The following is a 14,294-nucleotide window of genomic DNA, read 5'->3' on the forward strand; positions in this document are numbered from 1 at the left end:
CGAGAAATAAAGCCAGAAGAACAACATCAACAACTTCAACTGACTAACACCATCACTACACAAATAGTGACCCCAATAAGAACAAAAGCAGATCACATGGGGCATATAAGTGCCCAGAGTGGGACAATCGACTCCAAATCAAAAACGCGTCGTACTCTATCCCACTATAGCGACTTCAACTCCACGACCAGCTCCGCGGAAAATGACATGGCATTTATGGCCACACAGGAATGGGAAGATCTTATCGCCTCTTACAACCTTAGGCCAGAGCACAATACTCTATTCGAAGAACCAAACACCTTATTAAGCCAGGGGAACAGCAATAGTACGGTAAATCCACTATCTGAAACTCCATGGCCTATAATCATAAATACTTTGCAAACAACAGCTAAAGCACTAGAGTTCCAATCGCTAAAAATGGATACCCAGCTAACTGTCCTACAATCAATAGCCACTTCAATACTAGGCATTGAGGGGAAGATATCTGAACTAAATGGTCTCATAAAAAGGGGCCAGGAAGCGACTTACACGATCAAGTCACCGTTCCAACCATGCTCCTGCGAATCGATATTAGACAAATTAGCCACAATGCCATCAATGCTAGGGGACCTGATGCGAGAAATAAAATCAACAATTCCTCAAATGCAAGACTATAATGCAGCGTCAATTCCAAAACAAAAACCGCAGGACCCCAAGCCAACAGTGGTCTTGGGAGCAGCCACCAATTCAACTGCAGAGATCTGGGAATCTACCTCAATCCAGCTAAAGGATCCAGGTGTTGAACCAGTAAATCCAACAGTAACCCCAACCAACCTGATAGCAAAGAACAGCAAAGCACAGAACAAAATTCGAAGGAAAAAAAGGAAAGGTAGGAAAAAGCTCACATCAAACGCCAATTTTGACACCAAAAAACAGCTCAATCCACAGCAAGAAGATAGCAAAAGTTTTATAGACGCAACGGAAATGGAGCCATGCCCACACACACCGCAACAAGAGGCACAAGAGAGAATAAAAGAGCAGCTAACTAACTCTTTTCATGCCATAGCTCAAAAGACAACTAGAAGCCCGACCAAGAAACTTCAACCGGAAAAAAACAAACAATTACTTGACCAAAAAAACTGGGAACCAAGAAAGACCGACGACCCTACAGCCAAGTTTAATTTAACACAAAAAACTATGCCTATCACAAAGTTCATTAACAATACAGAATCTATTCTACCATCAAACAGCACAACTAACAGTAACACAACCGAAACAAGTGTCGATTACATACTAAGAACCCAATCAAATAACCCAACTACGAGCAGTCCAAGCCGTCAACCCCAGTCCAATCAAAACAGTCACGCGTGTCTCCAACTAAATCCCCAAAATACCACCAATCAAGCAAACTCTACTGTCATCATCTTTGTACCAGAATATACGTCCCTTGGCACGGACGACATATTGAACAGGGGTAACATCCTTAAACTCCTTCACTCAATAACAACCCTAGAGAATATTTACTCTTCAGACCTGCTTCAAATTGAATTCATCCCCAGCAATGACACCTGCTACCAAGAAACGACAAAAACAACTTGGAACACTCCCGAGACAGTAAAAAAGATAATGGAAGAAAAAACAATCTTTAAAAATTGGGGGATCAACTTACAACTTGTAGAACAACCTCGATACCCGGCACCTTTCTTATTTCCGCCCAGATCACCGGCGCGAAAAAAGACCAATTCTGTGCTAAAAGGAGCAAGGAGTTTCTCGCCGACAGCACATCCCAAACCCGGGACAACAATGGTTAATGGACAGGAACTCATGCAAAATGACCAAAATCTGCCAATTATCACTCAGAAGTGGACATCGATCCAGCGAACCATCAACACAGCCAACATTTCAAATTGACAAAGGGGACTGAACACTGAGAGCATTATAGATACAGCCAAACAAATAAAAATTTGCATTTGGAATATCAACGGTCTGGCAAGTAAAAGACACGACCCTGAATTCCTACAGTATCTAAACTCATTCGACCTCCTGCTGCTCCAAGAAACCTGGGAGGAAGAATCATTCGAAATTCAAGGGTTTACATCATGCTTTCTCCCTGCCAGCAAAAACTCTACCTTCGGACGCAGATCAGGAGGTCTTGCCATTCTGGCATCCATAGCCACAATAGGAACAATAAGAACCACAGAGTTTTATATAACCCCCCCAAGTGGAATATTGACGGTAAAAATTCAGTTAACACTACAACAATACACTCAAGAGGTCATAATAATAAATACTTACATTCATCCAACACAAAAACGAAAGGCAGCAAATGAACTGATAAAGGCACTGCAAAAAATCTCTGAAGGAGACCTGTCCGACCAGATCATAGTCGGTGGTGACTTCAATATGTTCCTTATCAACACAGAATATGACAATAATATTCAGCAAGAAGATCAAACACAAGCTAAGATGCACCACACATTCATGAAGAACAGTAAAATAATGACAATATATATAGTTCAAGTCCAATTCAAAAGACAGATAGATATTCCTTGATTTTAGTCTTTTTATTCCAAGTTCATTGGATAATGGACATTACAATGCGACACAGCTGACGCGTTTCGTCCTGAAACAGGACTTCTTCAGGGCTGTTAAAAATACATAGACATACAATTATAAATACACATATATACAACACTAAAAATGTCACAAATTAGATGACAATCTGACAAACAAAACCTACATTGAACAAGACGTCTTTACATAAATTCATAATTTTATGATTTTGAGGGAGTAAATATGACCTGACATATGCATAACATGGGTTATACTAATATTCCTCATGTCCATAATATCTTGCTGGGCCATACAATGCAAATAAGCTTCTTAACATAGAGTTTTATTTTTATATATAACATTCTCCCAATATGCATTTTGCACCTCGAACAGACAGGCAAGAGATTTTAAGACAGAAGAGGGAAGGAAAAAAGGGGAGCAAGATATACGATATCGTATGTTTCATTTAATGATATGTATATTATTTGTGGGGGTGGTAATAGTTTAATTCAAGACAAATTCCACCTATCCTTAAAAGGAGTGCCATAAACAAGGTAGATTTATAATATACCTACCAAGATATAAAGAAGATCACACATATATATTAAGGTCATTGTTGATAAGATGAGGAAAAGATCTTCAATGTAGGTTCTTTTCTTCCATAAGTGAATGTCTGCAATATGAAACCATATCTATTAGTAATATGTGATATATGCATTATTTAGACTATATTAGGAGGGCGGGTATTAATGGAAGTAATCTTCCACCTCCCAAAGACTATACACATACTGAAGACATGACTTCAACATACAGATAGATCTAAGTCCAAATTGAATTTTATCCAACCTACGTGGACCCCTCTCGGATTCGCTTAGAGTGAACACTTTGTTATATTGTGTTATTGGAAATGATAGCGGCATCCACTATTATTGTGGAATAAAGCTTGGTATTTTATTTTATATATAGAGAAGAGGGAGACATGGAATAAACACATGGTAGATCCATGTATAACATACCTTCTCTATGATTAGTATGTCTGTGACCATGGATTTTTCTTCTGTTTGAATGGCAGATTTTTTATATATTTCTAGTCATATGTTTGAGAGAAGGATTTATCCGGTCTAAAATAAATAAGTGAAAAAAAATTAGAAAACAATTATATTCTTTCCAATCTCTTTCACACTAGTTATGACATGCTAAATGTTTAATCATGCCAACATATCCAACCTTCATGATGTCCGCTTTAAAAAGGACCTGGTTAGAGTATATATATTTCGTTACACCCCTATTCAGCAAGAACTTAGCACCGCGCGGGGCGTATCAAGACAAAGCATGGCTAAAATCGACAAATCAACAACCAACTCAAAAAAACTACTGCGACAACTAGAAGACCTCAACCTAAGGGCACTGAACGGGCGCTTTGCTGGCGACAATCCACCGGCCCCAACGTTCCATTCTAATAAACATTCCTCACATCTGGACTATACCTTTACATCCTTAAATATGTTTCCAATGATAACAACATTTAGGATAGGGGTCAACGACCTTAGTGATCACCTCCCCCAAGAAGTCTCTATAAAAGCAAGAGCATTACTAAACGTAGAGCCATACACCGGTCCTGAGATAGACACAACATCAAACTTAAGGCGACTCCGATGCAATTCCAACAACATCACTACAATAAGTTTCGACGTAAAATCCTTATACACTCAAACAATAAAGTGCCAAAACACACCATCAGAAGAATGGCAAAACTTCATCCAAAAAGTCGCCATTAAATTATCAATGGGATCGACAAAGAAGCTTTCAAACGGAAAGGGGAACCTAAATAAAACATCACTCTCTCCAGGAATGAAGATCCAAAAACGAATAATAAATCATACACTGAGAAAGATACGGAAAGATCCAGATAACAAAGACTTGCAGATAACCTTGAGGGAAGCTAAAAAATCACTAAAACAGAAGAAATGGGAGAAACAGAAAAATAAAAACGATCAACTATGGGCAAAGTTATTCCACGAAGCGAATCAAAAAAACAGCTCTAAATTCTGGAGAATGATTAAGGAAATAAAAAATCCAGACCATCGTGGCATAGACTCAAACATCACAGAAGAAGCGTGGACAAACTATCTAGTCAGGCACTTCAATAGTGAGGATACAACCAAAGAGGAAGCGCCAAAGAGCCTGAGAACGGACGACGTGGCGGAAGGATTAGGCTATCACCAAAGAGAAACAAACAACAAATGTAGTATCCTCCTCTTGAAAACAAACGATTCAAAGAATGACGTTGACATCTCTACAGATTCGGACCCACAGGTATCGACTATTGGGACAGATGACATCAGAAGACAAATAGCGAAAGGAAGACCAACAGGAGCCCCTGGACCCAACGGATTACCATCAATGTTGTACAAAAACGACGTAGAGTTCTGGAGCGTCGCCTTAACACCTTTATTCAATTACGCAAAAACTACTCAGATACTGCCAGAGTCATGGCACGGTTCAATAATTAGTCCAATCTATAAACACTCGAACAAAAAAGACCCAAAAAACTACCGTTTGATTGCGTTAATTGACGTAGAAGCTAAATACTTTGCAGGGAACATACTAGAGGAATTAACCTCATGGGCCACAGAAAACTCAGTAATCCCGAACACCCAAACCGGATTCCGTCAGGGTCAAGGAACAATCACAAACATCATGGCCCTGACTCTACTGATGGAATCAGCAAGAGAAAATAACAAATCTTTATATCTCTCTTTCATCGACTATACTGCTGCGTTCGATCATGTAGATCGCAACATGTTATGGCAAAAATTGGTCAAATGGGGCATACCTGCTCACCTTTTAAATGTTTTGATAGCACTACATTCTAACACCTGGATTAAAATCAAACTTGGTGCAGGCACACACCTTTCAAAACCAATAAAAACAACAAAGGGCCTCAAACAAGGCTGTGTCTTAGCCCCAACGCTATTCAATCTCTTCCTAGCCGACCTACCTGGCGAACTAGATAAAAGCTTCTGCCACGCACCAAAGCTAGGTAAGACCACACTATCCAACCTGCTGTACGCAGACGACCTGGTGCTTATCAGCCAGACACCCATAGGTCTCCAGCACCTGCTAAATACCACCTACGCCTTCTCAAATTAAAATGCTCAGCAAATAAACTTTAATAAATCTAAGGTAATGGCAGTAAATTACAAAAAGAAAAGGGAATACAACTGGCACATAAATGGAGAACGAATGGCAAATGTAACAACCTACAAATACTTGGGCATAATACTGGACTCGAAGATCACCTTTAAACCTCAGCTGGACTCTCTGCGAGGCAAGGGAATGGCAACCTCCCTTGCCTTAAAATCCTTAAAGACTAAACTCCCAGATCTGACTTTTTACCCGCTCCTTCAAGTACTTCGTGCAAAACTACAACCAACACTCACCTACGGGAGCGAACCCCTTCAAGGGAAAGATGGCACCCTCCTGGACATAGTCATATCAAACTCTTACAGGCTCATCTTTAACCTGCCAAAACAAGTTTCCTCTGCACAAATACGACTGGAATTTGGCATCACGAAACAAACTCTAGAAAGACGGTGTGCATACGTCATTGCCTGGCACAAGATACGCAACGCCGATAAAGATTCCCTAAATTCTAACATCTGGGAAGAGACTCTTCGGCATCAAAAATCATCAGTGAGGAAGTACTTAATTGACTCTCTTGAAGTGCTGGGCCTATCCAACTTCTGGGACACCCCAACAGACCACGTGACGTTTAAAAAAACAGCCAAACAAGACTTATTTCCACAGTTGAAGATAAGGAGGCCCTGACAAAAAAAGCACACGGCTGGATAATCCTTAATGACTATGGATCAATGCAACCACAGGCGTACCTTAATGTTGGCATGAACTTAAGAAAGAAAGAAAAAAAAATTAAAATGGGCCTGGGCGTAATCCCTGTATATCCTCACTTACCGCCCTGGATAAGGAAAAATCTTCAACCGCAATGCCGCCTGTGCAAAGCCGGAAAGGAAGACATTGTCCACGCAGTGTGCATTTGCCCCAAATTGAAAGACCTGAGATGCAAATTCCTGCGAGACTCCTTCAAAATTTACGGTATCCGGACATGTAGACAGGCAGTCAAACTTTGCTTCAATCCCAGCAAAACAAAATTAAACTGTCAGGTCGAAACATTTTTTGAACTCGCTGGGGTCAGATACATGAGAGCCTGAGGACTGTTGATTTTAATAATGGTAAACTATAATCTGAATCACATTGGCAAACTCACAGGACAGTGAGAACTTTTAAACATCTTCTGGTTAATTGTCCTTGCAATTTTTAATTTCTTTTTATAATGTTTTTACTCGATTTGTAAAGATTTTTATTAATCATGCACAAATAAAATACTTACTTACATACTATCACCAGTGTAAGCTGTGAAACGCACCGTACACATGCTCTGAGTGCCTGTGTACGTTCGTATCACTATATAGGGGTTGGGCAGGAGTACGCGTGTGTGTACGGACCGTACACACGTACGTGTACACACTGGTCCTATCCGTATGGTAGTGTTGCCGTATGAGTACGCAATAGAGATACGGCCCATACCCACACGTGTACGGCCCGTATCTCTATGGCGTACGCCTACAGCAACACTACCATAGGGATAGGACCCCTACACACGCGTGTACGGGCCGTAACTCCATGGCGTACGCCTACGGCAACACTACCATAGGAATAGAACACCTACACACGCGTGTACGGGCCGTATCTCTATGGCGTACGCCTACGGCAACACTACCATAGGGATACGACCCCTACACACGCGTGTACGGGCTGTATCTCTATGGCGTACGCCTACGGCAACACTACCACAGGGATGCGACCCCTACACACGCGTGTACGGCCCGTATCACTAGAGTAGGGGTGCCCTAGGGGTACGTGTGAAACTCACCGTACCGGTGTGGGAATTTGAAAATCACAATGGGGACACATAAGGGACAAGTATTAGGGCCTAAATGCATGCTGGTTGTCATGGATACCCAGTTTCAAGATCAAAATTTTCCATCATGTGGCCTGGAAAAAGCAGTTGGCCAGCTTATTCATTGTTGCAAAGTGGTTGTTGACTTGACGTGATGCATCCAATTTGAAAAAATGCTAATGCTGTCACTGGTGTATATTCAAAGGGATTGGAGGAAACGTAGGATGCAAATGAGTCTGACCAATCACTCGGTATTCCTGTAACGGAAATAGCCCAGCAAGGCAGATATAAGTCAGCCAGAACCCATGAGAGGGCACTTGCCTGCACAACCTTTCATCGACCCCACTGCTGCCGTTTGGCTTCCCCTGGCACCATGTCAAGGACTTTGGAGAGGGCCCAGCCTTTCACCCAGGAGGAGAATGAGGCGTTGCTGGACGTCATCCTCCCACAGTTCTCCAGCCTGTATGGTAGACCAGGGCAGCAGGTGAGTGCTGACTCCACTCCCTTTGACTGTGCCCCTTCTTTTCGTGACTGGCACTTCTGGCATTGTGTCCAGTGTGACAGACATGCAATGTTGTTTAGAGTGGGTCCCAGGGGGAAGAATGGCTTAGGTGTGTCATGCAGAGCATGATGTGGTTCATGTGTGCACTCCTCACTTGCATTGTGCGTACTGTGACATTCACTGCATGGTGCATGGCACATTCTGCATGGCTAATCCTCTTGGCCATTCTTGTTCTATAGTCCTGAGGTGATTCAGTGTTCCCCCGGTGTGACAGGTGACTGTACCCACAGATGTGTGTGAGTTTAGTGGAGCTGTGGTGAGTGTGACCAAATGATGTGTACGCACCCTGGACATTGATGTGTGTGAATGTTCCTTGTCATGTGGGTGAGTGTCTATGTGGAGTGTTGCACCACAGCTGCATGGAGGAGGCAACTGCTCTACCCATCTGATGTAAGTAGTAAGCCGTACTGTGTGTCTGACTAGCTGGGCTAGCCCCATGCCTGTGACACCCCCCAGGCAAGTGGCACATGTGCAGAGTGAGGTTTGTATCCGCTGTTGCCACTGGCAGGTGATTTATCTGTGCCTGTGTGTGTGTGTGTGTACTCTGCTGAGGTTGGGTCAGTGGCCTGGGGCATGTGACTGCTTGGAGGTGCTGTCCATCAGCCTTGTGTTGCTTGTGATGTACAGTGTGTGCCATGATCACGGAGTGTGTTGCACCCCTCATGCCACCTGTGTACTTTCAATGCCATGTAGTGCATTGGGGCTTACACAGAGGCGAAATTCCCTATGACGAAGGTGGTATTAGTTTGCAGCATGCTATGCCCTGTTCAACAAATCAAAGATGTTCTAATGTGTGTCTCTGTGACATGGAGCAGGTGTAGTGATCTATTCTCACTTTGACATCCTCACAGGTAACCGCCTGCGAGAAGGATATGGAAGCGGGCCGTCAGGGCCGTAATCTCCGAGGAGGGTCGTAGTCGGCGCCTGGCCAAGGTGAGGAAACGCTGGCAGGACATCTGGTGCTGGATCAGGAGGATCGCCCGGGTCCTGCTGGGGGACTCACCAGCACGAAAACACGGCGGGCGCCGACGCCGGACCCACCAAATGAAGCGTGTCCTGGCAGTGGTCTTCCCTGACATGGATAGGCGGTTACAGGAGAAGCAGCAGCAGCAAGGGGTAGGTACATGTGTGTCTGTTGTGTGTCACAAGCTTTTGGAAGTGCTCAGTTGCATGGATACACTGCCAGGGTTTATATGTGCAGTGCATCTCCTGTTCCCCCTAGTCAACCGCTGCTGTTCTTCCTCCCTTCCCCTCCTTGACATGTGTTCCCTGGTCTGTGTGTAATCACTATTGCACATGGTCATCGAGGCTGCAAGTTCATCATGGTGCACAATGCTTTCTGCATCATGTGTGGGGGTGGTCTGTGACATGTGTTGGTACCTTGCCTGTGCCCTGTCCTGTCCACTCATTTGGGGGTCCTTAATTGTTGGCACTGTCCTGAGGCTCCACATAGGAGTGTGTGGTTTTAAATACACATCCTTGCAGCATGCATGACCAATGTAGTGGCCTCAGACATGATGTGCATGAATGGGAGATATGCATAGGGCCGGGATGGTTGCTCCGGTTACAGTCAGATCATTGTGATGGGCAATAATGTGCCTGCATGACAGATGTCTCCCAAGGAAGTGCACAAGAAACCACCTTTACACTTTGGGGGAACACGCTGGCACATTTCACAAAATGCACAGTTCTGTCCAAATTTTGTTCTGGAATTATACATGTCCATGTTCCCACAGTGTGTTTGCATTAGGGGTAGTCCTTGGTTGTTGCTGATGCCAACTTACCGGTGTCCAGTCATCCGGACCACCGTGGTGCCATGTATATGTACTTCCTGATAGCACATTTCTTCTTAACAATGGCTTCTTGGCATTAGGCTGGCAGCTCATACAATGACTGTGTAAATGTAGTTTTGTGTGCACCTCCTTGTGTGACTTCTGATATTCATGCACATGTGTGTTCAGTTCCACAAGTGCAACATTCACACATTCCAAACTTGTTAATTTTGTGATGTTTTGTGATTCCCAATGAATCAGAAAGTATTTGTTTTGATTTTCTAAAGTACTCACAGGTCATTGAGTGTGGGTACACCTTCAGCATTGGCGTATGTAATTTGGCATTGGGTGCACCAATACTGTTTCGTTCACAGTGAGCAAGGGGTGGCATGCATTCATAGTCTGGCTGTGCTCCACTGTTCACAGACACTAGCTTCTCTGTATAATTTGATCTCCAGTTATTTGCTGTTGTGTCCTGATTTTCATTATTTAAAGTGGCATGGTGGGTGAACCAACTGGGGAGTGCAGGGCTTACATATGCGCGGAGTCATCTAGATGTTACTCATGATGCATTTCATGATATGCACTGTGACCTATTATGTTTGGACTCATGTGTCAGATGTACACAGGTGACTGATTATTTCCTGTCTCTTCACCTTGCCCACAGCATCATCGGGGGACACCAAGGGAGACACTTGCACGGACGTGGAGGAGGGATCCAGCACCAGTGCCACCACTCCTGGCGTGTCGGCAGCATCAAGTGGCACGGAGGGCGAGGGGAGGGAGTCTGGCAGAGGAACTGGGTAGTACCAACACAGACTACGACGCTGACGAGTCCGAGGCTGAACTCCATGAGGGGGCGGAGGCTGCTCCAACAGCTGGCAGCAGCACTACAACTGTCACCACCCCCTCCATTCCCATCACCGCCCTCCTAGTTACTCCGGTCCCTTCTGTCCGTGTACGGCAACAACGTGTCTCCTTCGTGCCAGGCACCGCACCCCCTGCCCCTGTCTCCCCTGCTGCCCTCACTTCCGAGTCTGTGGACCTTCAGCGGCAGTTGCAGGTTGGGCAGACATCGATCCTGACTGTCCTCCATGGCCACACCACACTGCTGACACAGATGGTGTCGTACATGGAGGGCATGTCATCAGCGATGTCTGACCAACGGATGTTGCTGAGGTCCATGGACTTGTCACTGACGGCAGCAGTGGGTCTCCTGCAGCACTTGGTCCCCCCACCTATCCCTGCACCATCCACACTTCCCATTCCCATGCCTGTCCCAAGCACACACACACATTCCCAGGCAGGCACCACACCAGACACAGCCAGCACACCAACAGGGAGGGCAAGCGCACACCTCCAGTCACGCACACTCAGGGGGTAGAAGGCACACCCACTGGGTCTAGGGCACACAGGCAGACACGCAGCCACAGTCGGAGTCCGCATGCCTCACTCCCTAGTCCCTCCAATGTCACTCCCCTTGGCTCCCCTGCCCCACAGTCTGAGAAGGGGGCCTACTTGGCGTGCTGGGCCTCAGCCCCAAAGCTTCACCATCGCGCAAACGGGCAAGGCACTCCACGGGTAGGGGAGTTGAGTCCCCCCCTGTCCACCACCTCCCCCAGTAGCGCTGCAACCCATCCCTCCGCCCCCCCCTCCTTGGGGCCTGTGGCTCATTCGGTGCAGGGGAGACGCTGACAGAGCTTTCGGACGTGTGCAGCGCCATACTAACCTCCACCTTTGCTGCTGCCCCACCCCCTGTGGTGGAGTCGTCCGTCCCTGCACCCACAACACCTACCCTTCCCCCTCCTGTCCCTGCGGTACCTGGTCCTTCCCCACATGATGCCCCCACCCCAGTCAATGAACCAGAGGTTTCGAAAGTGCAGGCAAGCTAGGGGAGATGCATGGACATGTGTCCCCCCCCAGGATATCGTATCTGGACTGGCCTATGGCCTTTGTACATAGTGTCCTTTCATACATTTTATTTTACTGCTCAATAAAGCATTTTTTTCCCCTTTGAACATGATTGCTTTTCAGGTATTGATGTTGGTGCTGATGCTCCATGAGTTGAGGTGGTGATCATGTGTTAGGTGTCTGGGAAATATTGTAGTATGGTGCTCATGGGGTGGACCCTGGTATCTGCGTGCCATCACAAGGTCTCTGCAAAGATTCTTTGCTCGCGTATGCTCTTTGTGATTGGAGACATTGTCCCAAGGATTGTTCCTTCCTCTGTGGCACCTGACATCTTTCCTGCAGGGAGTTGCACAATTGTTGTGCTGACCTGTGTCTACATTTCCTTGGTGGCAGACGGATCACTTCAACTAGGCCCATGCCTGCTCAGCAATGTCTCCGGCTGCATCGTCTGTGCCATCCTTGGTAGTCACTGTACTTGTGTATAGAGTATGTTGCCATGCCTCCATGTGGAAATTGTCACTTTTCCGCACTATGCATGTGTGTACTCCCAGCCTAGCACACAATTGGTACTTGTACTGCAGGGTATTTGGTCACCTGACTGACAATTGTGGTCATTGTATCTGTGGGAAGTCCACCCTATTCCTTCCATGGGAGACAACTACTTGGTGGCTGTGCCAGCACCTGTACATTCCTATCAGTCCTGGAATGTGCGTGACAGTGTGTGTTCCCTTTGGCTCTCTTAGTTTAGTAGGCTTTAACATGATTATACAGTCTGGTGGCATGATCTCAGTGTGTGTATTGTGCTGCATCCGCCAGGGGTGGGTATGCATGTGTCATTTGTCATCACACACACATGTGGTGTGTCATGCAGTGGGGGAAGGATATCCATCCTCATGGGAGTGGGACACTGCTGTCAGTGATGTGTTTTTATGGCACTCTCAACATAGTCGCACATTGGAGATGTGTTCATACACCCATGGTGTTGTGGTCATCTGAGGATGATGCACCCACCACTCATATGTCAGGACTATGCTGGGAATCCTCTGCACTCACCCCCATGTCTCTGTTCACTGCTGGGAGTGATAGGCACCCACCCCTCACATGTCTCTGTCCACTACTGGGTGTTCCTCTGCACCCACCCCTCATATGTCTGGGCACTGCTGGGAGTGATGGACACCCACCCCTCACATGTCTCTGTCCACTGCTGGGAGTCCTGGGCACCCACCCCTCACATGTCTCTGTCCACTACTGGTGTTCCTCTGCACCCACCCCTCATATGTCTGGGCACTGCTGGGAGTGATAGGCACCCACCCCTCATATGTCTGGGGACTGCTGGGAGTGATAGGCACCCACCCCTCACATGTCTCTGTCCACTACTGGGTGTTCCTCTGCACCCACCCCTCACATGTCTCTGTCCACTGCTGGGAGTCCTGGGCACCCACCCCTCAAATGTCTGGGCACTGCTGGGGGTGATAGGCACCCACCCCTCACATGTCTCTGTCCACTACTGGGTGTTCCTCTGCACCCACCCCTCACATGTCTCTGTCCACTGCTGGGAGTCCTGGGCACCCACCCCTCATATGTCTGGGCACTGCTGGGAGTGATAGGCACCCACCCCTCACATGTCTCTGTCCACTGCTGGGAGTCCTGGGCACCCACCCCTCACATGTCTCTGTCCACTACTGGTGTTCCTCTGCACCCACCCCTCATATGTCTGGGCACTGCTGGGAGTGATAGGCACCCACCCCTCATATGTCTGGGGACTGCTGGGAGTGATAGGCACCCACCCCTCACATGTCTCTGTCCACTTCTGGGTGTTCCTCTGCACCCACCCCTCACATGTCTCTGTCCACTGCTGGGAGTCCTGGGCACCCACCCCTCATATGTCTGGGCACTGCTGGGGGTGATAGGCACCCACCCCTCACATGTCTCTGTCAACTACTGGGTGTTCCTCTGCACCCACCCCTCACATGTCTCTGTCCACTGCTGGGAGTCCTGGGCACCCACCCCTCATATGTCTGGGCACTGCTGGGAGTGATAGGCACCCACCCCTCACATGTCTCTGTCCACTGCTGGGAGTCCTAGGCACCCACCCCTCACATGTCTCTGTCCACTACTGGTGTTCCTCTGCACCCACCCCTCATATGTCTGGGCACTGCTGGGAGTGATAGGCACCCACCCCTCATATGTCTGGGGACTGCTGGGAGTGATAGGCACCCACCCCTCACATGTCTCTGTCCACTACTGGGTGTTCCTCTGCACCCACCCCTCACATGTCTCTGTCCACTGCTGGGAGTCCTGGGCACCCACCCCTCATATGTCTGGGCACTGCTGGGGGTGATAGGCACCCACCCCTCACATGTCTCTGTCCACTACTGGGTGTTCCTCTGCACCCACCCCTCACATGTCTCTGTCCACTGCTGGGAGTCCTGGGCACCCACCCCTCATATGTCTGGGCACTGCTGGGAGTGATAGGCACCCACCCCTCACATGTCTCTGTCAACTGCTGGGAGTCCTCTGCAGCCACCCAGCCACC

General features: G+C 47.0%; 1 long non-coding RNA gene across 1 annotated transcript in view; it reads right to left on the reverse strand.

Annotated features, from left to right (window-relative positions):
• Nucleotides 1-3,107: 3,107 nt before the first annotated feature.
• The window catches only part of LOC146830625 (uncharacterized), a 332,715-nt gene continuing 321,528 nt past the window's right edge, over nucleotides 3,108-14,294 (reverse strand). The window contains exon 4 of the long non-coding RNA XR_014961177.1: nucleotides 3,108-3,205. This is a non-coding gene — a long non-coding RNA (uncharacterized LOC146830625). The remainder of the gene's footprint in view (nucleotides 3,206-14,294) is intronic.

The sequence above is a fragment of the Triturus cristatus genome, chromosome 5_1 (genome assembly GCF_964204655.1).
Source record: "Triturus cristatus chromosome 5_1, aTriCri1.1, whole genome shotgun sequence".
Lineage (NCBI taxonomy): Eukaryota > Metazoa > Chordata > Amphibia > Caudata > Salamandridae > Triturus > Triturus cristatus.